General features: G+C 40.0%; 1 protein-coding gene across 1 annotated transcript in view; it reads left to right on the top strand.

Annotated features, from left to right (window-relative positions):
- Nucleotides 1–27,919, top strand: part of CACHD1 (cache domain containing 1) — a 135,908-nt gene that overhangs the window by 11,862 nt on the left and 96,127 nt on the right.

Genomic DNA, 27,919 nt, shown 5'->3' with positions numbered 1-27,919 from the left:
ATGTATATATATAATGTCCAAATAACAGGAAAAGCGCTTCAAGGACCAAAGTATATTCCTTTTTTGCAGCCTTAAGAGAACTCTCATTTTTTGAGGCTCAGAACCAGGCATTCTCGTGGGCTGCAAAAAGGAAACGCGACCCGGGAGCGCAGCCTCCAAGAGTCCATATCGCCAATAACTACGCGTGGGGGGAAAGGAAATGTGTTTTGTGAGGAAGAGAAAGAGCGCGCTTCACCGATGCCCATTGGCGAAATTTTGGAAGAGAGGCAAGAGACTTCAGGCACCGAGCCCCCACCCCTGGCTGCGGCAACTGGAGCAGGCGGGAGGCAGGGAAGGGGTGGGCAAGACCGCCGCTTTTCCACCGTGCGCTGCAATAGCGGCAGCGGCGGCCTGAATCTGGCGCCAAAATTGCGCACCCCCCATCTCCCCTCAAAAGACCCCCCCCGCCCTCGGCTGCCCGACGTTCTCTCTCTCTCTCTCTCTCTACCTCTCCCGCCGTTCCTTCTCACAAGCCAAGGCCGGGTGGGAAAAAGAAGAGAGCGGCCTCCAAGGGCTCCGCTTCCAGCGCATGGTCCGCCCACTCCTCGCCTCGCTTCCAGGCGAGCCGACTGAGGCGAGAAAGGAGAAAGAGGCGGAGGCGTTCACTGAGGGGACGGCTGACTCGGGGAGGGGGCGGAGGTGGTGTAGTAGCGGGGGATTCTTCCTCCTCGCCTCACTTGCTCCTGTGCTTCCGCGCAGCTCCCCCCCTCCGGTGGCGGCGCTGCATGAGTGAAGAGTCGGCCGTTGCATGGCCCCCGGCCGCTGCGCGGCCCGGTGCCAGGTACTCCACGGCCCGGCACCGGTCCGCGGACCGGGGGTTGGGGACCACTGCTCTAGAGGAACAGGACCTGGGCCACTACTCCAACCTGTTCGTGGTTCCGAAGAGCTCGGGGGGCTGGAGGGCGATTCTGAACCTCAAGCGCCTGAACCGTTTTCTGGTGTACAGGCGATTCAAAATGTCCTCCCTCAAGTCTATCCTTCAGCGCCCTTGCTACCTCTCTTTGCCGCCTCCTTTGGCTACGAAGTTGGCAGATGGATAATAAGGCGAAGTGGAACTTGGCCGCGGCCCCATATACAGGTCCCAACCTTTTTGGGGAAGCTTTGGATCCCATATTGGTGGAAAACAAAGATAAAAGGAAGGCGTTATCTTCCATGACGAAGAAGTCCGACTCCCGTTCCCACCCTTACTGTAGGCCTTCGTTCAGGGCCCCAGACCACGACAATCAACATAGGTACCAGTCCTTTAGACAGGATAGGCAATTTCCGCGGTCATCCTACTAGGACCGCAGTACATTCCAGCCACAGTCCAAACAGCCCTTTCAGGGGGGGGGATGGCCGCCCCTTCTGCAGAGGGAAGTGACTCAAACCTGAGTCCTCCCATTGGATGCCATCTAGCACTCTATGCGGACCCGTGGGACGGGATCACTACAGACGCCTGGGTCAGGGCCATGGTTCGGCACGGTCTGAGGCTGGAGTTTCTCTCCACTCCCCTGAGACTCTTCAGGACCTTCCCTCCCTCCAGGAACCTGGAACGCCGCCGCCTGATGGATCTCGCGGTAAATCATCTTCTCGAGATCAGGGCGGTGGGAGAGGTTCCTACCTTGGAACGCGCACAGAGTCACTACTCGAACCTGTTCGTGGTGTCGAAGAGCTCGGGGGGCTGGAGGGCTATTCTGGACCTCAAATGTCTGAACCGGTTCCTGGTTTACAGATGTTTCAAAATGTCGTCCCTGAAGTCCATCCTTCAGGGCATCTGTCGGGGGGATTTCCTGGCCTCTGTGGACCTAACAGAGTCCTACCTCCACATTCCAATCCTCCAGTCCCACCGGAAATACCTGCGGTTCTCCCACGGAGACCATCACTACCAGTACTGGGCCCTTCCCTTCGGCCTGGCCTTGGCCCCCCGCACCTTCATGAAGCATTGGCGGCTCACTTGCGCTCTGTGCCGGTGGGACTCCAATGCTATCTAGATGATGTGCTAGTTCAGGCAGATTCCCTCCATCAGGCGAGGTCCAGTCTCTGGGCCACCATCCAATGTCTCCAGTCCCTGGGTTTCTCAACTTTCCAAAGAGTCACCTGTTCCCATCCACTCAGATTCTTCATCTAGGGATGATCATAAACTCAGTGACAGAGATAGTACAGCTCTCCCCGGAACGTGTAGCCAGCCTCTGCCAGCTAGTAGCCTTGGTCCACAGAAGGCGGTCCGTTTCCATCCTGACCTTGTCTCAGCTACTTGGCAAGATGGTCTCTTGTATAGGGATAGTCCCCTGGGCCCGACATCATCTACGACCGCTCCAGTGGGCCCTGTTTCTCTTCCAGAAGAGGAGGCTGAGCAACTCCCTCCGATCGTTCCAGCTCCCTCCAGACCTAAGATCGTCCCTCCTGTGGTGGTTGTCCCCAGAAGTACAGCGGGGAGGCTCCTTTTGGGAACCAGACAGAGCAACTGTGACGACAGATGTGAGCCTTTTTGGGTGGGGAGCAGTGATGGGCTCCAACATGGCCCAGGGCTGATGGACTGCCACGGACCTCCGCCACAATATAAACTGGCTGGAGCTGAAGGCTGCGCGGCTGGCCCTTCAGCATTTCGGACAACATCTACAAGGTCAGCATGTTCTGCTTCTGACGCACGTCGCCACGAAGGCCCACGTGAACCATCGGGGGGAACCCACTCCCGGGCCCTTTGGCAGGAGGCCCTGAAACTGGGATCATGGGCAGAGTTTCACATCTCGGGGATAACCAATCATCAGGCAGACTGGCTGAGCCGGGCGACTCTGGACAATGGCGAATGGCAGCTTCTTCCCAAACTGTTCCAGAGGATCTGCTGGATGTTTGGCACTCCGTTGGTGGACTTGTTTGCCACCCCCACGAACACACAACTGCCGTGGTTCTTCTCCCGGTTCCAGTCCCACAGAGCAGAGGGCACAGATGCCCTCAGAAGCAGATGGCCTTTGGGCCTACTTTATGCCTTCCCTCCCATTCCCCTCATCCCGGGGACCATCAGAAAGATAGTAATAGAGAGGGCCCATGTCATCTTGCTTACCCCATACTGGCCCAGGAGACTGTGGTTCGTGGATCTGGTTCAGCTGTCGGTGTCCCCTCTGTGGAGGATCCCTCGGGAGGAGATCGCCTTGTGTCAGGGGGTTCTGGTGCACCTGGAGCCTCAATGGCTCCACTTGACCGCCTGGCACTTGAGCAGTGCCTCCTAAGGGGGGGTAAACCTCTCTTCCAGGGTCATAGCCACCATCAAGGCTCCTAGGTGGCCTTCCACCACCAGATTTATAATTCTACCTGGGTGGTGTTTGTAAGATGGTGCACTCCTCATGATCTTAACCCCTCCAGGACCACAATGTCTGATGTGTTGGAATTCTTGCAGAAGGGCTTGGAAGACGGCCTGTCCCATAACACCCTGCATAGGCAGGTGGCTGTTTTGGCCACAGTGTTGGGGGGGGGAGGATCTCATACCCTTTCCCACTCTCCCCTCATGAAGCGTTTTCTCAAGGGAGCAGCTAATCTCCGGCCGCCCCCGATCCATAGATTTCCGACCTGGGACCTCCCTCTGGTTCTCAGGGCCTTGACGGGAACCGTTCGAGCCTCTCCATATGCGTCTGGTCACCCTTAATGTGGCTTTTCTGATAGCCGTAACCTCGGCCAGACGTATTTCGGAGCTAGGCGCCCTCTCTTCCTGGAACAACCTCTGTCTGTTTCATCAGGACAGGGTGGTCCTTCGTCTGGACCGCACCTTTCTCCCGAAGATGAATACACCTTTCCATAGGGCACAGGAGATTATCTTACCGAATTTTTGCCTGGACCCATCTCATTAGCCGGAGCGGCTCTGGCACAGACTGGACGTCTGCTGTGCACTCCTCATTTATCTCAGGCGGACAGCAGGAGTCCGTAAATCAGAGGCCCTTTTCGTTTCTTATCAGCCGGGGTCTCTGGGCGCTAGGGTGTCCTCCACCACCATTGGAAGGTGGCTGAGGCAAGCTATAGTGACAGCCTATGAGGCGTCTAGTCAGGTCCCCCCTGCGGGTATTATGGCCCATTCCACTTGCAGCACTGCTACTACTGCGGCCTGGGCTACTAGTGCTCCATTTGAGGACATTTGTCGGGCGGCCACCTGGGCCCTTCATATGTCACTATCGCCTAGATATCTACACTTCAGCTGAAGCGTCGTTTGTTAGGAGGGTCCTACAGTGGGTGGCAGCTGTTCCTCCCCCAGGGCCCCAGTCTTCCCTCCCTGGGATGTAGCTTAGGTATGTCCCTCGCATGACCCCTCCCTCGACTCCACTGGAAAAAGAATGTTGGTCTTACCTGAATGTGTCTTTTCAGTGGAGTAGAGGGAGGGGTCACATCCTGCCCTACTTATTTAGACAGGGGCCGGGGGAGGGCCGGGAGGTTTTTCCTGGGGCTTCTTGTGTTTTCTTAAGGAAACTGGGAGCCAATAGGAAGGGCAGAAGGCTAAGACGTTTTCTCTCAGTCTAATGGACCAATCAGGCTGTGTTAAACCCTCGTGTGACCCCTCCCTCTACTCCACTGAAAAGACACATTCAGGTAAGACCAACATTCTTTTTGCTAAACTTTTCAAAGCATAATTGTCAAGCCAGCCTCCCTCAGCAACCAAGAAAGAAACCACTTAACTCGATTTTGCAGAATTAAGAGTACTTTTACTGGTTGTGAAAAGATAGCAGCTAAGCAAAGCAAGATCTGAGGCAAAAGCGCACGAAATCATACATATCAATATGTGACCCAACCCCCTTCCCCTGGTAACCCCATCCCATAGTCCAATCTGCAAATCCCTTAGGTGTCATGTGAGTTCCATTGTCAAAAAGCATCATCAGGTTGGTATGCAGGACAGTTGGCCTTGGCGACCTCAATCACTATCTCCAGCATGCGCAGTAGATGGTGAGAACAAAACTCCCTTTTTACAATCTCTCCTATACTTAAAACTTCCCTTCCCAAATACCAGCCCCCCCTCCCCATTTCAATGGCAGCCGAAAGCAAATAGCGAAACAGAGGCTGACAATAATTGGCTTTGTGACATATTTGTAGCCTATGGTTTCTAAACATTTCATTTCAGTTGCATTCAGTTATGAAATAACTTTTCATAATTTCTATGAATACCACTTTGCCCCTTGTGTTATGAATTTCTGTATTGTAATACAGTGTTTTGGTTTGGGACTAGATAGAGCTTGAGTGAATGCTGATATGACATTCATATTGAAATGGTACTATTATTTTCAACATTGTCAATACAGGATTGAAAATTTATGAACAATGTGTATAGCAGTGTGCAGCAACATACATATGACAGTCTTAAATATTGCCCACAAAATTAAGTTTAAAAATAATAGACATTTTTGTTGGAAAATCCCAGGCCGTTTGTGAGATTTCAGAGTAAGTTTGCATTTTGCAAGACTTGAGAATTTCATGAAACTTTTTTAAAAAATACATTAGTACTGTCTCAATTGTGCAGTGGTGTCTACTATCTGAAAAAGTTTCCAATTACAATTTTAAATATGGACACTAAGAATGGCAATGCAGTTGATATAAAAATGATTTTTAAATTCTTTCCAATTATATTTGCTAAGTCAAAAGTTGAACAGCTGCAAACAGTCAGGATTCAAGAAAAACAATTGTCAGTGATTTGCTACTTTCTCTTGATTATAGAAGTCAGCCAAATTTTGATTTTTATTTCTAATATCTTTTTCATTATCTTACAAGGTCAGGCATCCAAGTTACATGAAGTGCTTTTGCATCTTCTAAGAAATGCAACAGTATAATGAACTCGCATTGATTAAAAATGGATAAGATTACAGCTGTTCTTAGTTTTTGTACTTTTTTTGTACTTGATGTAATTTGTTTGCAAATGAGTTGAAAGGTATATAGTATAGGAAATATTTTGTATACATTGCAGGCAGTGGCATTCTACAATTTTTGTCCAAATAAGACTATTCTGTCCACTGGTAAATTACAAGTAACTTCACCCACCAGTTTGGCTGCTATTTAGTGCAAAATAGCAGGTCTTAGTTTTTACTCTTTCTTATGAATTTAGCTCCTGCTCAACATTATCCCTTATTAACTCCAAATACTGACATTCTAATTAATGTATTGATTATATTAATATAACATATCAGGAGCATTAAGCAACTAAAATCCTATATATGTCTAATAATAATAAACACAGTTGAAGTATTTGGGCTGAAACAGCTCCATTTTCTCATAGGAACTCCTCATAAGTTTTGTATTCCTTGTCCCTTTGTGTTGAAGCCAAAATCTTGATCTTGTGGGTGATCCGGTGTTTGTTGCTCATAATCTCTTTATAAAATGTGTGAGCATGAAGGGGATGTTTTAAATGGATATACTGCCTGGATGAAAGAATGCTTTGTGCAGGAAAGCATTGTCCAGTTGTGGATCTCGTCACAGTTCCCGTGGAGCTTCCCAAGTCCTTCTGACTCAGAGAGGGAGGGAAAAAAACCTCTCAATTTTGAAGCATGACTGGAGAATAATTAAAGGGGGAGGGAGAGGGAGAGAAATAAAGAAAGGCGTGGTTGGGGGAAGGGATTTGTAGTTGACTACATAGAAAGCCTTGGTACTGACATTTGTCATGTCAACATTTCCTCCTTTTCATTCTGTAAATAAAACTCCAGGATTTGCAAAGGAGACCCTTATGATCTTTAAGTGCAAGTGAACATTTATTTATTTTTCATATCAGGTCCAGACATTTAAATGTACTGTCTATTTGTTAACTCAAATCTTGCCTTTGACCCAATATTCTATAGATTGGCCTTCTTAAAAAGTAGTTTTCCTTTTAAGAAATGGCCAAGCTCTGCAAGATGTGTTATCAGTTATAACTAAAGGAAAATAAAGAGGTAAAACACTTAAGACTTTTAAAAACCTACTTAGGACTATATGCACTGAGTGCCCCATACTAATTAAATATGTTTTAGCTCTCTGTGTTGTAATATGATGCTTTTACTGATACTTAATTTACACAGTTGGGGGGGGGATTCTTTTTTTCAGAGTGTATTTTTATGTTGCTATATACACTGTTTCTTATTCCTTGGGAACTTCTTAATAGTTTGCCCAACCAGAATATAAATTTATGTTTAAGCATTAAATTGTTCTTTGTAAAATGTAGGTGCTGTACTATGATTGCTTAAGTTTCTATTTCTGAGTGAGAAGGTTGAAACCAATGCTATCTCCTCACTCAGAATTTCACTTAAGCCTTATCTGGTTTCTATAGAGTTGCCAGTGGACTTTTATTGAACTAAGTCTTCTCCCATCAATTTTCTTTTGTCTTTGGCATTACCTATCAGCCAAGGTGGTGTGTTTTTCTCACAAATTGATTGATTTTGTTTGTGTGTGACTGTTAGGTATGAAGCAGGAAGGTAAAAATCCTGCAGAAATTTTGGTTTATAACTGTGCAGAACATGTGCCTAACACATTGAGGGCTAATCTTTTCCGGACTGAGTGCCTAAAGCATGCATGCGAGTGTGCGAATCCACATGTGCACGCCCTAACCCCCAAAATGTAATGTGGGGGGGGCATGCCCCCATGCATGCACGTGCAAGACCCCATGCCCTGCCCCCGTGCATGTGTGGCAGAGACCTGAAGACTAGCTGGATGGTGGGAGGCATGCAGGCATGCACAGCAGAGCTGAAGTGCGGCAATGGCTTGTATGCCATCAGAGAGGGTGCTGTGTGCCACCTCTGGCATGCGTGCCATAGGTTCGCCATCATGGGCCTAACATTTTGAAGCAAAACACAAAGGTGATAGTGGAGTTTTATAAGAAAGAGTCAACTTCTTACTGATGCTAAACATCTTAGGTAGAAATAACTATAGATGTAACAACATGGCAGCCAATTCAAAACATGGCAGAGAATGGAGGCTGGGATAAGATAGTTGGACAGTGGAAAGGAAAGCTGAATTTTTAAAGGTATGAACTGGATGGAATTGTAGGTGGCAGTCACAGAAGTAAGCATCCAGCAACAGCCCAAATGCAACTCATCTGCTGTACAATTGTTGCTAGTTCTGATGATAGCATAAATAGGCTTTGGAACTAGGGTTAATAAAGATTTGTAATGAGGATGTGCTGAAAATGGGCCAAAGTATTTAGTCGTGTACAGGAATGCTATTTTTGAGGTCAAGATATTGATTTTTGCATTATCAGGTTCAGTGTGTGAATAAGGTGGTTGTAGTTATCTATAGCAAAAATAGACTACCTGGTGCCATTGCAGTCTTTTATATTGCAATGGCACTGCCCCAGTGGTGGGTTCCGGATCCTGGTGCAACCGGTATGGTGCAACGGGGCCCGGGATCCCCCACCTGCATGCGCACAGTGGATGCATGCATCATTACTTCCACGACCCCTTCGCGATGCCTCTGTGACACTCCAGCTGCTCGGTGGAGCATTGTGCAAGTGCCGTATGCTCTGTGTGTGGAAGGGCGGAAGCGCAGAAGAGCTCAAATACAGATAAGAAGGTCGGGTGGGTGGTTGGTGGGCCCTCCAGAGCACCATACCGGAACGGTACCCGGTGCTCCCGGCAAGTACCAGTACGCCTGTACCGGGGCGTACCGCCTGCAACCCACCACTGCACTGCCCACTACCTTATACCCAGCATCCTTAGATTCTGAGGTTCCAAATAACTAGGCAAGCCAGGTTGCTTATCCACAGCCATGATTGTGAAGTGCACTAGTAGCGATACATTCTTTCTTATCAACTCAGCAAACTAACAAGCATTTCTGTTGAGCAAATCTATTCATAGAATCACAGATTTGAACAAATATAAGAGATTACATCTATCCTCTGTTAAGTGCAGGAATCCAAATTAAAGCATTCTTGAGAGATTCTTATCAGGCCTCTGCTTCGACTATGTAACGATGGAAGAAAATTTGCCATCTAACTAGAGTTTGGATTCTGCAGTTAAACTGCTCTACCATTCAGTGAGAATCTGCTATTCGATTTCCCAAAATTATTGATTTGTAAATAACCATTCTGGGGTGAAACAGCTCAAGGCTTTGAGGTTCTTAAAGATGACTGGCCATTCTTTTCAATAGTCATTTCTCAAGGCCAAACCTACCCACTACCCTCTTTCCTCTTTGGTTTAATTTTCAATTTCCTCACTATCATTTTAGCTTGAATTGTCTGTAAAAGACATTGCCAAAATCTAAACAAGTAATCCTTAACTTATTACCATAACTGAGCCTGGAATTATCATTGTTAGTTGTGTAGCAGTTTTTAAACAGGTATGACCACAGCCAATTTTACAACCTGTTTTTGTGGTGGTCATTAAGATAATGTTGCAATTGTTAAATGAATCCTTTTCCCCCAAAAGGAGGGGTGGTTTTTTTTTGCCATAAACTGGAAGTAAATGACAGAAACCAGCCAAAACGCCAAAAATTGCAGTCTTGTGTCCATGAGCCACTGCAAACAGGCCTGGGGACAAGGATAGTTGCCCCTCCCGAATGATGAATGTATGTTGCTTATTACTTTTATTATATGTGTCTATGTCACTGTTTGTACTTCCCCTCCCTGATTTTATGTGAGCCGCCCTGAGTCCCCTCAGGGAAAAGGGCGGCCTACAAATGTTAATAAAACAAACAAAAACAAACAAAAACAAACAGCTATCTTCAATACTCCTGCACGCACAGAGTGCGGCTCCTGTGCGCACAGAGTGCGGCGCCTGCGCAACCTCCACTAGGCAACTGGGTGTTGCAGGGAGGTGGTGTGCGCGTGCAGTGCGTGTTCCCCTTTAGGATGCCCAGCCACATGCACAGCGTACCGGCTGCGCCGGGGTCCACAACATACCACTGGTGTGTACCAAGAGTGGGTTGCTCCTGGCATTACTGCTGGTTCGATGCCCGCAAAAATTCCAAAATGAATATTTGAAACAAAAGAAATCCTGAAATCGTTATCTACCTAAGTTGGGAATTGATTGATTACATATGAAAACTTTTCATATGTTAGTGTAAGAAGTGAAAAGTAGGAACGCAGTGCTGCCTGAATGGAAATTCTAAAATTTATCAGAATATTTGAAACTTTAAAAACAATTCTTAATTGTTTTTATTGTTTATGTAATTTGTTTCTTCTAACCTTTCAGTTTTTATCTGTATGGCTTGATTTCCTCAGGGATGCATTAAAAACTAAACCTCTTTTTCAAATCATATGATTCTCAGTGTTCCGGTCATGCTTTAGAAATTAATCTCACACATACAGAAACCAGCAACTAACTTTTGGTAAGTGCGAATAAAATTTCCTTTAAGTTGTGATCCCAGGGCAATTAGAAGTCTTTTGGACAAGAAATAATTAGGAATCTACCTTGAGCTGCTGTTATGGTGGTTGGGTAGGACCAGGCTAACCTTTCCCTTAGCATAAGGTTTTTGCAGCAAGACATAAGTTAATTGGCAGACACCAAAGGATATTAAACATTAGGCCTTTTGTTATTTCACAGACTAAGACAGCCATTGCTATTTTGATTTCTTGCATAGTTTTTACCTTTTCTGACTTAAACTGCTGCAACTAAGCAAATTTAATTTTCTGTGGTTATATTTCTTTGAGATAGTCTGTTAGAATGCAAGCATTCACAAACTTAACAGTATTCAAAGTTTGCTGATTGTCTGAAACATGCCATATAATTAATAGTCAAGGTACAGTGCAATGCTTGATTGAAAGAACTTTTGTAGGGACAATATTAATCTGTAAGGACTATGCTACAAATAATATCATTAAATGTGCTATATATGTACATATTGCTGTAGTTCGCATGAAAATCAGAATTAGCATTCTTGTTGTGTGTATTGTATAATGAAATAACATTTGTTCATGTATTCCCATTTTATAAATCAATTTATTTTATTTATTTACTGAATGTCAAACAATTGAAACAGGAAATGACCTTACATCTAGTTGCCATGACACCCTTCAGTCCTATCTAGTTTTCAGGAAGATGAAAGGATCTAACTGTCTTTTGATAGTGAGCAACTAATTGGATGGTTGAAAGTAGGAGAGATTTAATGCAGAAAAAAAAAGAAAACAGGAAAAAAGTGGAACAGCTGTGTTTTTGTGTACACCAATAATCCTCCAATATGATATTCCAAGGACAAAATTATCTCCATGAACCTAAAACACACAGATTCTAATACCCCCTGAAAAGACTTGGGATTTTTTTCCTTCTCCAGATATTTTTATAACCAAGATAAGTAACACTGAAATTAATCTGGAAACCTGAGTTATTTCTGGGTAGTACAGCAGGGATAGTGAAGTTCACTTTTATTAAGATTAAATGGCATATTCTGTTAAAAGCAATGGTGATGTTCATGACCAAAGTCCGGTTCAATATACTTAACTATTTTTGTATAAGTAGGTTTAGATGTAAACTATATCACAGGCTACAGTTCTGCTTACCCTCATAATATGTAGTTATACTGATGTTGAATACTATTATTTATAGTGTTCTTTTTTTTACTGAAAAATTGTACTCAGTATTTAAAAAGCATGCTCAGAAGATATTCCAAAAGGGCTATATTTTGGCAAATAGCTATACTGATTGTATCTTTGGATCCTTGAGTGTATAACATCTCCTATGAAATCATTTTATTTTCATCATTGACCAGCTCAATCTTTTCATAAATGCTTCGTAGCCCCCCCCCTCAACCCCCTCTGCCCCAATTCCAATATATAAAAGAATCATCAATGCTAAAATTGCCATAAACTGAACAGAAACAGATCTGTATATTCAAATATAATGTCACAGATATTTCCTCATCTCCCAGGCTTTTAATGCATATAAACTACACAGCATAGTATCGGTAGAGAAATGCAGAATCAAACAGCAAGAGCAACTCCCTCTGGCGAACAAGTGAAATGTATTGTGTGTTATTGTTATGATGAAAAAAAGGTAGCAAAAAATCAATTGTATTTCTGTTTAACACGGACAGTATGTTTTACTATCCAGTTCAGTGCTTAGTAACATCAGGAAAGATAAAGATTTTAGAGAACTCAGACCAATGCTCATTTTGCAATACTTTTTGTAGTTAAGCAACCTACTGCAGTAGTATTTTCTTCTTTGGGTCTGTGTTCACCTGGTGTACAATCTATATATTGACACACTAAATACCCAAAGCAAAGTATGCCTTGTTCTCATCCTAGTTCCATTCATCAGGAAGCTTTGAACCCATCCTATTTAATTGTGGACTTAATGGGTGAGTGGCTCTTAATGACAAAATTAATATATGAACAAAAGCTTGCAACTTGACAGCATGGGAATATTGGTCATCTGAGACCAGGAACATAAACCACAGAAACCTCTTTAGTTTGTCAGATTACCTCTATGCTATGATAGCTATGAATAATTGATAGTAAGTAAGCATGTAGGAATTATCTCCAGATGTTCACTTTAAGATTTCAAACTTTAGTATCTCCCAAAAGTTTCATTTGATTCTGAAAGGTAAAGCTAGTTCTCTAAGGAATTTGAAAAAAAGTATCTTATTTTCAGTTTAAATAGTAAAAATAGATAGGCAGTTCTGGAGTAGAACCAAAAGGACTGGTAGATTCTCTAGGTAAAAAACTTGAAAACCATTTCTCTGGTTTGAGGAGACATCTCAGTGAAGGAGAATTTTTCCCCGCAAATTTGTTATCTTTCACAGTCTTTAGAATTATATTATCCAAATTATTTTACTTCTAATCTGAAAAATATTTCTAGCATGTAGAAATGTTTTAAAAAAACAATCCCATATGGGCATTCATTTCGGTTTTTAAGATAGTGGATTCAAGAAGAAAAAAGGAATGTGATTCTCCCAAATAATGCACCAGGCTTAACGTCATTCTTTGTTATTTTTAAATCACACATAATAGAATAATATACTATCTGTCATCCACTCTATAACAGTAATTATTGCTGAAGTTCCAGATTATTAAAATGCAGAGTTGACAAGAGATGTGAGTCCACCTATTTTCTGTCTTAATCTACTGATAAACGGTTTCTATAAAGCACAGTACAAAAGGTTACAATCTACTATCTTATTCCATTGACTGAGAGTAGAAGAATGAGTGTAATGGCACCTATTATGAAACATTTTCATTTTTTTTTAATTATAGTAATATTCAGAAGGTTGCACAACTTATCAGTCAAATTTCTCCTTAGTTGTAACTTCTCATACTATACTTCTCATATTTTAGTACTGTTTGTAATGCTCTCTGGCTCTACAAATGTTAGAGCAGCCAAAAATTGCAATAGAGAATGTTGCACATTTTCAGCACTTGGTTTACCTGAACTAATTACTGTAATTGCACAATATGCTCACCTGGGTATTAAATTTATTTAATTTTTTTTGTATCTTATGTTGAGTGAACCAAGCCCATTTAGTTATTTTGTGGTTCAGTGTATTCTGCCAAACTGGAAGATTACTTAACTCAGTAACCAGAGTTAAGTGTATCTTGTGATTGGGGTCCTTATCTTAGGTGCCAACCCTTCATTTGCATAGAATCAGAAGGTAAGATTATCATAATCTTTTATGAATGAGCAGGTGCTGGTGCATGCAACTGCTTTGTGTATTTCCACCCACAGGTGGCTAAACCGCAGGTCCCAGCAGATGGTTGTGCATGTAAATTCACAAGCAGCCACCCTGGGAAAATCTTTGAATCAGTGTCAGCAAACTTTCTACTTGATATATGGTTTTCTTAATACTTTAAGGAGACATGCTTTGCTTGCCTAATTACTTTCCAAACCATCCCACTGAATGTCTGCAGTCATATTAGGGACCTATGGGCATGTGGTTTGATTGTTATATTAATATTTATACCTAATTGGCTTCTCCCTTTGTGGTGGAGATGGGTGGTTTCTAAATTTGTTAAATACATAAAATCTCCTAAAATAAAAACTTTTTGTTATATATTCTATTGATCTCAGAAGAATTAATTAATTCTCACCTGCTTGCATTTTTGGTTGGGGGGGGATGCGTGGTTAGATTAAGAGCATGTTTCTCTTAGGAGCATGTAAATGAATTATCTTAGGTAGTTTAATTTTATTTCCCTCAGTGTTTTTTCAAAGCTAAAAGTAATTATTAATACCAATAATCCTTTTCTGCAGTTCATCTTCTATCCTGGGAAAAGACACTTTTATGTTATAGTTGAACACTTCTATCAGGTACAGATATAGAATTTGTGTAACAGTAATTTTAAGAGATATTTCCAGTTCTGAAAGCGTGTGTGTGTGTGTGTGTGTGTGTGTGTGTGTGTGTGTGTATGGTTTCTTTCCATGCATCGTGGAATCTGCTAGGATTTCATGTTGATTCATATTGGCAGAAGCAAATACAAAATAATTTAGGATGACAAATCAGATTTTCTATCCTTTCTCTCTTCCTTTGAAACAGGCTGTGCTTTGTGTATTTTCCCCCTGTTTTGTATTAAAAGAAAGACCATGAAAATAGGCAAATGATAGTATAGTGCTTATTTTGAAATAACTAATCTAGTTATTAAAACCAGGGGGCCAAACTAGTGCTTTCAGAATAATAGCAGGTTGAAAAATCAGTGTAAAACAGGACAACACAGCAATACCATTTTTATAATTGCATAATTTATCATGTGAAGGAAAACAGTGCTAAAAGGTTTCATACTTCAAAGAGAAAATGAATTTCTCCATTCTTTGTCTGTGTGAAATGCCTTTGAAATATCAATCACCTTCTTCACTTTTACAGCATGACTAAAGAGCCATTGTGTTGTGAACTCATGAAAATTGTGTAAAAACACTTGGAAGATTATCCTAAGTTACGTGATGGATGGCATATAAATGTAATAAATAATACATAAATAAGATGTTTTGTTAGCATATTCAATGGATAGCTGCTGCATTATCAATTACAGTTTTGAAATTGCCTGGACTTTTGGCATTAAAATTGGTCTCTTTAGCTGAATATTGGGCTTCTGTAAAATTATGAAGAGCTTGGTTTGTGTTCCTGTTTAAAAATAATTTATTGTGAGGTTGATGATTCTGTAATTCATAGCACATGCAGAATATCCTTAGCTGCTTACTAAGGTTTTCTGTGACTTTTATTTCTATTGGATGGTACATTTATAGCTAATTGTTCTTTACATGATATATCAAAGACTGTAAATCAGGAATAAGAATGCATAGGCTTTCTAATTCTGAATAAATTAGTTTTAGTTATTCTTCAGTTATTGAGCAGATTAGAGACATATATTTGACTGAGATAATCAAATAAGACCAAATAAACTAGGCTGTGCATAACCCCTTGTTTGAGTTGCAAGCTCTTTCCAGCTGCTTTATCCACCCTTTTGTGTATGAATGAAACAAAATAGAGTACAGTTTATCACAGTTTATCTTATAAATGTACCTGAAACTGTGATTAATGTCTTGCTGGAGATAAGATTTATATGCCAGTTTTTTTAAAGTTAGTTTTTGAATCTGGATTGTTTAGACAAGGCCTGTCAAATTGCAGCCTGTGGGTGGATGCGTCACCTGCATGCCCACCCTGGCTCCACAAAGGCAAAAACGCGATATGTTACAATACATCACATGACGTGATGGAGTTTGACACCCGTGCTTTAGGCTTCATCTGTATTATGCTAAAATGGGATTGTTTTAAGGGCTATTATTTTAATACTGGTTTGGAGACCAAGTTTATGTGCACACAATATTAAGCCAGGATGCTGGATTTATATATTTCATTGTTTATTAAAGAATATATTAGGCTAGCCACCTGAACTTAATAAGCTGAGCAGCTAAGAAAAAGAAAGCACTAAAAAACAAACAATCTAGGTAGAAAATATAATACAATATAATGCATTGCTTCCAATGTCTAAGAAAAAAGTCAAGTTTTCATATATGCTAAGCTATAGTAGTCCTTGTTAAGAGTAGTCTATGTTGTATTATTGGTAATTCTCAATTTACGATCATTCATTTAACAACTGTTGAGAGTTACTACAGTGCTAAACAACTGGTCCTCCCACTTCTGACTGTCACAGCATTTGGGTGTTTGACAACCATCACACGTTTACAATGATCAGAATCCCATGGTCACGTAATAGCCATTTGCGACTTTCCCAGCCAGCTTCTGGCAAGCAAAGTCAGTGGGGAAGCTGGTAGGAAAGGTTGCAAGTTGCAGTCATGAAGTTTCAGTTAATGATCATAGTGATTCACTTAACAGCAAAAAAGATTATAAAATTGGATCCAATTACGTGATTCCTAACTTAATGACCATATTGCTTAAAGATGAATTTTCAGCTCTTTATTATAGCTAAACTGTAAATCAGGAGTGTCAAACTTGTGGCATCACATTGTTGTCACGTGACGTATCACGACTTTTCCTCCCTTTGTTAAACTGGGGTGGGCATGGCCAGTGCATGGCGTGCCTGGCCTGTGGGCTGCAAGTTTGACATCCCTGCTGTAAATCAAGGACTACCTGTAATATGTGAATCCTATCAGTAGTTCCTAGTTAACATGGCTTCTGGTTTTTCTTGTATTAAAAGATAATGGAGCCTCCTCAAAGAACACTGGGTGCACAAGTGGTCCTTGTTTAACAACCACTCCTTTAGCAATTACGAAGGTCGTTTTTTAGATTAAACCAAACTCGCCCTTGACGATATCTTTTGCTGTCCTTGAGGCCAGGTTAAATGCAGATTTGGATCCTGAAGGTAGAGTGTTCTCACCAAACTACATGATTCACAGATCTCACCATTATTTCTTCTTCAGAGAAATGCCAATGTACACATATAAATACTTTGTACATATACATATGGACATGCTATCTTTAAGGTTTAATTTTATTGGAATGATAAATTTAGGCAAAAAAAAAATCAATATTTCCTGTCATTAGGGTTCATTCCTTCATTCTGGAAACAAGAAACAAAGAGGTTGCCTCATACAAACTAAGCTAAATTAACTTTGTCCATAGTATTTAAATATATGCTTAGTATTGCATAGTGTTATTTTCATGACACCAAGAGGGACCAGTAGTCTCAAGCATTGTTGTTAAAAACAAATAAACAAATAAGTGTGTGAGAGTGTGTGTGTGTATGTGTGCGTGCACGGATACATACATATTTTGATTAGACATAAGATAGATATACAGTAGTTTAATCTTCGGATAGTAATGAACACATTTTTTATCAGAGAAGCTTAGGACTCTTTTTAAAAAAAAATACAGTGCTGTGAAGCCAATGGAACTTCAGCATTATTATTTGTTCATCTTTGTGTGTCACAATGATTGTCTGTGTCCTTTGTAGCTTAAGGGCCATAGCTGTCTGTAACAAACCACAATGGCATCAAACGAACATGCCATGCATCAAAATCCATTGCATTAATATTATTGCATCTTAATACTTTATGTTTTACTGGGGGTTTTTTTTTGAAGGGTGAGAAGGGTGTATAATTAAACTATGAAGCAAGAAATATACTTTGTTCCCATATGAGATTATTTTTGTCAGTTCTTAATATCTTGTTAAGCTTTATCTTTGTATGTTAGGATTTGATGCTGATATATGTTCAGCTCTAGAATGTGCAGTCAAGTGAGAGCTAACGTTTCTAAAGCCACATTTCAGAAATGTTCTGCCATGGTTTTTTTATTTTATTTTAAAGAGAGAGGAGCTTACAATTTAACTAAGAAAGAGAAGGATGGTAAGAGAATGTGGTAGACATTTATCTACAGAGCCACTTCAAATGGCATGTTAAGAATGCCTTTAAGTGTATTGAGAATAGAATAGAATAGAATAGAATTATTTGTGTGATTGGACACACAAGGGATTTGTCTTTGCATATGCTCTCAGTGTACATAAAAAGACAAGATACATTCGTCAACAATCATAAAGTACAACACTTAATGATAGTCATAGGATACAAATAAGCAATCAGGAAACAATATCTATAAATGGTAAAGATACAAGCAACAAAGTTACATTCATGCCATTAAAAGTGGGAGGAGATCGGTGATAGGAACGATGAGAAGGCTAAACGTAATAGTAATGGAACCTTAGTGAATAGTTTGACAGTGATGAGGGAATTATTAGTTTAGCAGAGTGATAGATAAAAAGAAAGCGGGGGGGGGGGAAACGTACAGGGATTTGGAGAATTCCTATGCCAGAATAAATAAGAAATGCTAATCAAGAGAGGATGACTTTCTGGTTTTAGTTAGATTCATATTGTTTCTCATCACTTGCTTAAGACCAGTTTAGGAACCAAGCATCTATAAGTCATTTAACATAATGGGTGGGTTTTGGGGAAAAGTGACTTGCAGCTTGCCTTTAGAAATATAAATTATGTTCCTTTTTGCATTTCATTTCCCTTGCAATTAGCTTTGTAGTCAGGACAGTTAGATTTTATGGTGTCATTCCTGCTTTGGAAGTGGTTAAAATGAGAGCCATGCTGATCTGTAAAATGAACCCTAGTTTGAGTGTGTGGCTGACATTTTAGCATTCCAATTTCAAAAACCTTCTGAGTTATAAATATTTTATGTGCAGTGAACCATCCTTAAAAATTAAATATGAATGAGTATAACCAAACCTTGCTGCACACTGAATACACTGAAGTTTCAGAATTTGAGTAAATGCGTGCTGGGGAAATCTTAAATTGTTTTTAATTGAGAATAGATTGGACTAGTGATCAGCAAGGGTATAGCTGAACAGCAAGGATTTGTTTTAAATAAATTGCTATGCATTCTCTAGAGACTCGTATATTTATTTTATTTTGTTGTTAATTTGGTTCATTAGACAGGCAAAATGACAGGTGCCATACTTCTTCCATCTGTAATTGAAATTATTTAATTGTAGCAATTTGTCAAAAGCAGCAGTTGTTATATAATTGAAGGTAGCTGTCAGAGAAGAAGCTGTTGGATGTAATTGATAATTATTGAAAATGGCCCTCTCAGGCTTTCTCTTACTAATTTATAAGTTTAAAAGCATTGCTTTCATAGACTGATTTTAATTTGACTGGGAATGCCTTCTTTTCAAAGACATATTTTTTCTAAGTGGTGAAGCTTCCCTTTTAAAGGTACAATTTATCCCAATTGTGGCACGTGTCCAAGATTTGGAATATGTCTTTTTGGTGGTTGTTCCCCCCCCCAATGTTTTTTCCAAGTTTTTCCAAGTCCATTGGAAAAAAGAATATTGCACTCTTAATATTTGTAAATGTAGTCAAAACATAGATTAATAGCCTTATTTGGGAATGAAGCGGAGGGATGAAGAACATTTTTTAAAAAATTAATATGATTTGCTGCCTTACCCAGTCTGAATACTAAGCTAAAAGGCAAGATGGCTTATGAAATCTGTTCATGAAATAAAAGTGATGAGAGATGGCTTTCACTGCCCAAAGTGGCCACTTGGCAATGAAAATTTTAAGAATTTGAAGAGAATTTTAACAGCTCTGTTATCATTGTTCCTCTTGATTGCAGCATCTCTGCAGTCACATGATTTCTGTTTGTGATCTTCACTGTTGGTTTCTGATAAGCAAAGTCAATGGGGAAGCTGGCTAGAGGTTGTGAATGGTCATGTGACCATGTCATAATGCAACTGTATGGGATTGCCAGGGACATTCATTGAGTTTAAAGCACAGAAACACTTATTATTATTACTTATACACAAGAAACTAGTCAACTAATGTTCAAAGTTAAATTGGCCCTAGATAAGGGTCTATGGAATTCACAGGGTGAGTCTGGACTTGGGTCTGTTGTAGCAATGCAGAGTTAAATGTGACTGGTGACTCATTTAACTCTTGTCTTCCAGCTCAATCTGCTCTTTTCCTATAGGGATTGACCTAATGACTGCAACTGGGACTGTTGTAATTGTTGTTCTGGAGCACAGTCATGCAGCAACAGTCATCTGCCATCGTAAAACAGAATAACAAAATAATGGAGTTGAAAGGGACCTTGGAGATCTTCTAATCCAATACCCTGCTCAAACAGGAAACCTTATTCCAATCTCTCCTTAAAAAACCTCCAGTGTTGGAGCCCACAACTTCTGGAGACAAGCCATTCCATTGATTATTATCTGGGCTACTTTTAAGCTCCGGTCTTCTCCCCAGCTCCCCAGAAAAAAAGAAATGGGGCTGAGAAGACCCTTCCATACTTTTTTAGACTGCTGCCTACCCCACACCACGGTTTCTTCACTCCCAAGCAGCTCCCAGGAAATTTCTCCTTAGTTCTACGTTGGTTCTCTCCTTGATTAGTTTCCATCTTCTTGTTCTGTCTTCAAGTGCTTTGGAGAATAAATTGATCCGCTCTTTTTGTGGCACTTCCCTAGTCACACTTTACACTTGTGGCAGCCTCAAAAGTCACACTTTATGATCACATTGCCAAGCAATTTAAAACAAACCTTATAATCCTTTTTAAGTGGTTCTCAAGTCCATCAGGTTGACTCAGCCTTACATCTTACATTTTAATTGCTTTTATGTAAGCAGCCCGGAGTCCTTCGGGATTGGGCGGCATACAAATCTATTAAAATTACAAATTACAAATCTTTCGGAGGTGGGTAAAATAAGGCCCCCAAATTGTTGTGGGCAATGTGCTGATTCTGTAAACTACTTAGAAAGGGATGTAAAGCATTGTAAAGTAGTATATACCATATTTTTAGAGTATAAGATGCACCAAGATTTTGAAGAGGGCAAATTAAAAAAAAAAAGTTTTTGCACTCTGCAGATGTCCCAAAAACGGTCCTTTTTTTGCAAAAACGGGTCTGGTTTTTTTCCAAAAAAAGAGCATGACTAACCTTTAGGAGGCTAGTCCTGGGGGCGGGGGCACCCCCAAACAAGCAAAAATGACCCGTTTTTCACAAAATGGGCCCTTTTTTTCCAAAAAGGCATGAATAGGCTTTAGGTGGCTTATAGAGTGCTCCTGGGGGTTGAGGGGGGAAATTGAGCAAAAACAGCCTGTTTTTCGCTCATTTCTGCCCTCCCCAGACCCCAGGAGTACTATGAAAGTCTCCTAAAGGCTATGCACGGCCATTTTGGTGAAGGGGGCAGGGTTTCAGGGGGAAAAATATGCTGTATTCAGTGTATAAGATGCACCCAGATTTCAGCCTCTTTTTTGAGGGAAAAAGGTTCATCTTATACTCCAAAAAATACGGTAAGTCTATTGCTATTGCTACCAGAATGTATGAACCGTTATGTAAACCTCTTGGGCCAATAACCAACCTAGGTTAGATCCTTAAAATAAAATTAAGCAGTGCATTATACAAATGTTTTAGCACCTGGTAACGAGAAATAATATTCCCTGATTAACTGAAGAAAACTGGAGTACACACCCTTTACAGCAATTACAATTGCTTTGTTAGGGTCGCAAGCCAGAATTCTGGGCACCTGGAAAGTAGCAGCACAGGATAAGCTAGTCTCTGGAAATGTGTAAAATGCATATTTCTCACTGGATAGTGCTGAAGAGTTTTGTACCAATTCTTTGTTCAGATCCTCAGATGTGTATGTGTTTTCATTTGATATCAGCCTTAGCATATATTAAGTATTTTCAAGTTAGTTCATATTACTTATATAATAGATACAAAAATGAGAACAGCTACCGTAAATGGCTTTTTCTTTGGGCTTTTAAAGACTATGTGCTTCTAGTTCTTGATTTTGCTGATCAGTGTTAGAACAACACACAAAATGTCACGCACACATTAGATTTTTTTTTGCCAGAGTATTAAGTTACATAGACTGTGCTGTAATAGTTCATTCATCAGACAGCTGTGTACTGTATATGCCCTCATGTGATAGATTGTCCTAGAGAGTAGAGAAAAATCACCAAAAAGGAGACAGAATCTCCTGACATGAACAGAGTTCTGAGATACCCATAGTAAGATGTGCGGCCAATACATTTAATAATAAATAACAAACAAATAACCAAATAAAATGCAACTTGTAATGAAGTATGGGAGCTGGTTAATATTTAAGGAACAGAAAAAAATTGAGTTATTTTAAAGTCATTTTTGTGCTGCTGCAACAATTAAATTAGTGTTACTATTTCATGGTAGTTGCATCTGAATGTTGTATGAAGAAACAGAAGAGAAAGAGTACAGATTGTTCTTGGATTACAGCTATTTGTTCAGAAACCATATGAAGTTATGATGTGATGAATGAATCATAGCTACAATTAATCCTCAGTGTTCTGTCCATTGCAGTATCTTCGCAGTCAAGTCATCAAACTTTGGGTGCTTGGCAACATGTTCACATTTATGACTGATGTAGCAGGTCATGTTGTCGTGCCCTGTGCCTTTGCTTCAATTCCCCCTTTCCATGATCTCTCCTCCTTTGATGCTTTTTTGGTTTCTCTGCACTGCTATTCCCTGCTTCCTCCTGCCACCAATCTCATTTGACCTTCATGGTCTTTTTCCTGTTGTTGGCCCAGATCCATCCCTAGGCGAGGGTGCAGCCCTGGGATGTACACAGTGGAGCCTCATTTGCTGAAGGGAACATGCCAAGCCTGGCCAGTGGGGAAGCAAACTGTTAGACCCAGTGGAGGAAGCAGGGTTGTGGTAGATGGAGGAGCCATCTTGTTCGCACCATGGGTATGAGACTGAGAGCCCACAGACTCTGGAGAGTACAGTGAGTAACTGATAGTGGTTGTATAGGAGGCACTGTTCATCCTTGATCTAAGATGGTTAAGTTATGTTTCTCTCCCCTTGTTGACATAAAGGATCCTTATATTAATTCTGCCCAGTTATTGGATCTTTCATTTTTTACTCTTAAGTGTCATCCAGCAATACTCATTGTTTAAGCTCCCTTCAAAACTCATCCAAGAAACTATTAACTCTTGTTCCTTTTTCCTAAAACATGTTTACTGTCAAGCTTAATTAAGATAATTGCTCAAATTTACCGGGCAAGTAGAGATTCAAGGACACAGCTCTTAAGTATATGTGTGTTTATAATGTGTTTAAGACATAAACATTATTAATCATTGTCTCCTATTTGTGTAACTTAAAGGGAGTGAGAATTTGTTTCTCAGTGGGAGGGAGGGATTGACATTTTTGTGTTACAATAAACCTGTCTGATCTCTGGATCTGATCTTCATCATTCTACCTCTCATAGCTGATCGTCCTTATGATTATAATTTTTATTTATATATTTATTTCTAAGAAAATGCTTGCCCTCCCATCTGTAATTCTTTTGTGTCATGTGCTAGATATCTGACAACGGAGTATCTTAACTGATTTTTATAAGACTCTTGGAAACTGGGGTGAGGAAGGTCTAAGACAGTGATGGTGAACCTTTTTCAGTCACCTGGTCTTTGGGTTTCCAGGGCTCCGGCGCACGCAACAACCAGCTGGATAGTGTGCATGCGCGCTCCACAGCACCAGAAACTTGAAGACCAGGTGGCTGGTGCACACATGCATACCAGTCAGCTGGTCTTCAGGTTTCCACGGTTCTGGCCCATACAAAGATCAACTGTTCTGGCCCATACAAAGATCAGATGTGCGCATGCACATGCCGGAAACCAGAAAAGCAGCTCGTGCCCATAGAGAGGGCTCTGTGTACCACCTCTGGCATGCGTGCTACAGGTTTGCCATCACGGGGCTATGGGCTTATAAATAATTACACTGATGATTGAAAAATTGAATTCAGCACAGAATCCAGGACCCTGGCTATCACTGAAGAGACAGAAGTTGGTACAGACTCAACTTTATTATTCAGCTATCACAGTTAGTCTGCAACATGACAAAATGACATTATTTATGTGAAAATAGTATTTTCTTTTGGAAATGTATTTGTCCCTTTTCCATTTAAATAATTTGATTTATTTTCCATATTCTTTGACATCATGTTTGGACTTTGGTGGTTTAAGAAACTCTTATATATTATGTGACTCTATTCTTAGTCTCTGCTGAGAATATAGGAATCTTTTTGGAGAATTATTACTATTCTGTTGTAGAGTATAATAAATGTTCTTTATTCTCTACTCCCAGTCTTAACATGATGACAAATAATAGTGTATCTGGGGGAGGGGTTCCCTACCATCTGCTTTATATTTCAAGATTGCATAACATCAGCTTTAGTTTTCTGAAAGATTGCCATGTACATTGTCAAGACTATAACATTAGTCAAATTACATACATATACTAAATGCTGAATTGTTTTAGCATATGGAACTAATTTTCTTGCTCCCCCCTTCTTTTGGCTTTAAAAAAGTACCTTGATGAAATATTTGGCACGTTTCCAGTTCTTCTTTATTGAGGGTAAATAAGAGTTTCCAAGAGGTTATGTCTAGAAATACACTGCCTCTGATGGGACTTCTTTCTGATTTTTATAGTCTGGAAGTCTATCATTACAATATTAGTCTAACTTGGAGCAATTATTCTCTGTCTCACTGGGTTTAACAAATATTTATTTTTGTTAGAATTGGGCCTCGACAGTTCAAATTCTTGGACAGTAGGCCAAACAGAACAAGTTTTATGAATATGCTTTATCTATTGTGGTGACAATTTGATTTCCTCTTAGTTTTTACAGTCCTGTAGCAAGCATTTTTGTTTGTTTATATATAGTATTTATGTGCCATTGGGCTCAGAAAATGATTTACATTGTAAAGATCAATAAAAAGATAAATCTACTATCAAATACAAAATGCACTTTATGAAATATTTAATAACATTAATTATATAGTTGAGGAATGGATGGATGGATACACACACACACACACACACACACACGACAAGAATTTTTTTTCTCAACAATTTTCCCAAGAAAAGGAAATATTAGCACTAAGGAAATTATGTTATCCTATCTTTATTCCTGGTGATTTCCCCAAATGTTAACTTTATTTCATAATTTTTGAAAAATTGATGGATGACTTTAATGAACAAACTTGTGTCAGATATACTAATAAGCCATCTCTGCTGCTTCTTGAAATGCTAGCTTCTTGTTGTAAATTGAATTATTACCTATGATAGTTGTTATTAACCATATTCAAAGTATTCAATGGAAGGTTTTGGAAGTCTAAGAATAACATTTCTTCATCACTTTATTGCATTGCTTGTTACATAACAATAATTTGATTCTGCCTTTTCTCTGTTCAATAAGGTCGCATCTTTTGAACTTCATATTTTGTTTGGCTTTCTAGTGAAAATAAAAAGAATATAATTTTTCTTCTTTAATAAAGGACAGTTTTATCATTTTTAAATATAAAGCTCAAGTAAAAGACTAGCTTTGCACTATAGATGGAAGTCATAATGTTAGTTGGGACTATTTCCTTTGTTTCTTTTGATGTCCAGAGATTCGATTAGAAAAGAGAATCATTTTTGCATCAAAATGATACCCCTTTAATGTCTTTTCTTCTGATATTAAATTGTGTTCATAACATAATAGGATGAGGTGGACAATATTTGTAGTGCTAGTAACTTATCAGAACTTTTAATAAAGCTGTAGAATGAAAGGGCACTTGACTGTTGCTCATTTAAAATAGTTGTATTTTACTTTTTTAATCCCTTTAAGCTCACTGAAACCTGAAAACTCAGAAGACTTACTGGTGCCCTCTTCAAGGGTGGCTGTGAAATCAAGAGTTCAAATTTCTAAAATTCCTGAAATCCCCAAGAGGGAAAGAAATCAGGGAAAGTGACAATTATCAGCTCAGTGGAACAAATATAAGATTATTTCACAGTAGAATAATGGCTGAAAGACTGCTGGGGAAAATTGTCTTGCCAATCTGCTTTTTATATCTTCATTTGATTTGATGTTACATATAACACTTGCTTCCTTGCCTTGAGTGCAATGTGGAGGTCAGAGGACTGAGCCGAACTTAATCAAGACAGTCAGAATGACATCTATAGAAAAGAACAAAATCTTTACAGAGATTTGATCCATGTCCATTTTCCTACAAAATATTATTTTCCACTGCTCTTCTATCCCATACTTCTTTAATTTTCATTATCTTGATATTTTAATTGTGCTTTTTTTAAATAGTGATGTACATCTGAACAAGAGCATGTGTTCATTCTCAATAAGTATTCTAATGTTTTGCATAAAATTAACTTTAAACCTCTGACTTTAGAGACAGAAGATATATTTTTATTGTACAGAATTAAATGCTAGATGGGCTTAAGATATGTTTTTTCATATACACCTACAAACTCACTTAATAGAAGAAAGGACATGGTTTAACTAAGATGTGCATTCCATTAACAGTGTCAGTGTGTGTTTTTCCATAAGATGGAATATATAGGTGTTTACGCTGTTTAGAAGAGAATATTTCTAGCTCAGAGTTAAGCTATGAACAACACTGATGATGTCACCTAATTTGGTAATGAAACATTTGCGAAAAAAAAGCCAAGTTCCAGGAGCACCAAGAACCCCACAGTTTTTGCTATTAGCTTGATGATTGTAAATAATTCAAATTAATTATACTTAATAAAATATACAACCTATTTTGGATAATAAATCTCAGAAGTTGTATTTTTCCTTTGTAGTTTATTTGTTTATTAATGCTAAAAGAATTTAAAGATTTTGTTAAGTTTATATTTAATCCATGCTTGTTTTAGAACTGGTTCTAGGATAACACTTTCATGATATAGAATGATAAAGAATAAAAATAAATTCAGGTGTACATCTTTAGGATAGAAAATGAATTGAAAGAAGAGTAATTACTTATTTCATAGTGAATAAGTATTTCTGCATTTCAAAAACTCTTAGAAAAACAAGATTTAAAAGTAATTCCTTGTTATTCAATGTATATATAAAATTTCAAAGTATATATTTTCTTTGGAATTGCCCATAGACTCATGATGGCACATGTGCTAGAAGTGACACACAGAGCCATTTCTCCAGGCAAACCAGCCATCACCTGTTGGTCTTCTGATTTCTGGGACCTGGTCTTCATGCATGCATGCGTGCCAGAAACTGGAAGACCAGGTGACTGGTGAGCATGCACACACCTGAAACCGAAAGCTTAGCTTCCTGGCACGCGCATGTGTTCTCCTGCTCCTACACGTTTCTAATGCTCCTGCATGTGCGCGCCAGGGAACTGCTCTTCCGGTTTCTGGTGCTCATTGCGCTCGTGCTCCCGTTTTGGCACTGCCATAAACCTTACATTTAGTCAAGCCATTAACATGAAAGAGGTTATGAACAGAACAGACAGCAGATAACAAAGCCTTCCTATTTCCTATAAGGAAGAAGAAAATGAATTAGCTGTTTTGTGCCAATATATGATTTCTTTTTGCCCCCACCCACCCTCGTGAATAAAAGGCACTGCTGTTTTCTTAATTTGTAAATAGCCACTCCCTTTTTAAGTTGCTAGCAAAGGCTGTTAAATAGCATAGACTGAAGGGCAAGTATCTGCATTCCCCTTTTGGCCTAGGTACTATTGTCTGGACCCTCCTAGATGAGATGAGGTTCTGATAGCAATATCAAAGGCATTTAGACTTCTATACCATAACGTTTTTCAGCACTCTCTGGTTTACAATGTAGAGCAGTGATTCTCAATCTTTTCTTAACCATGGAACCCCTTTAAATACCTTTTTTGGCCACAGACCCCCCCCCCCCCCGACTTAAGATTTAAATTATAATATTGCTTCAAGTCTTCGTGGACCCCCTGTGACCTCGCAGGTTGAGATCCACTAATGTAAAATACCCTTTTACTGACCTCGGAAGGGAAGTCAACCTTGATCCCCATGAGGATTAGACTCCCGGCTGTGGGCAGAGTTTGCCTGTAATTCTGCACTTTTAAACAGTGTACCACAGGAGCTCCTCCTAATCCCCACCAATTAAATGCAGGTGGAAGAAAAGGAGATTGAAGGTTCCACAGCTTTCTATACATGCTGCTTCTCATCTATACCTTCCTTTGGGTCCTAGGTTGGTTGAAGGCATACAGCAAAGAAGGAACAAGAGTATAAGGCTCCTGGTTCCTGTAGGCCTCAGGGTAACTTTCTCCTCATCTTTACAGTGTTATTTGAATGCTGCTG

The sequence above is a fragment of the Thamnophis elegans genome, chromosome 5, assembly GCF_009769535.1.
Source record: "Thamnophis elegans isolate rThaEle1 chromosome 5, rThaEle1.pri, whole genome shotgun sequence".
Lineage (NCBI taxonomy): Eukaryota > Metazoa > Chordata > Lepidosauria > Squamata > Colubridae > Thamnophis > Thamnophis elegans.
Note: the sequence above shows the minus strand (reverse complement) of the source record. Positions and strands in the feature narration are given on the sequence as shown.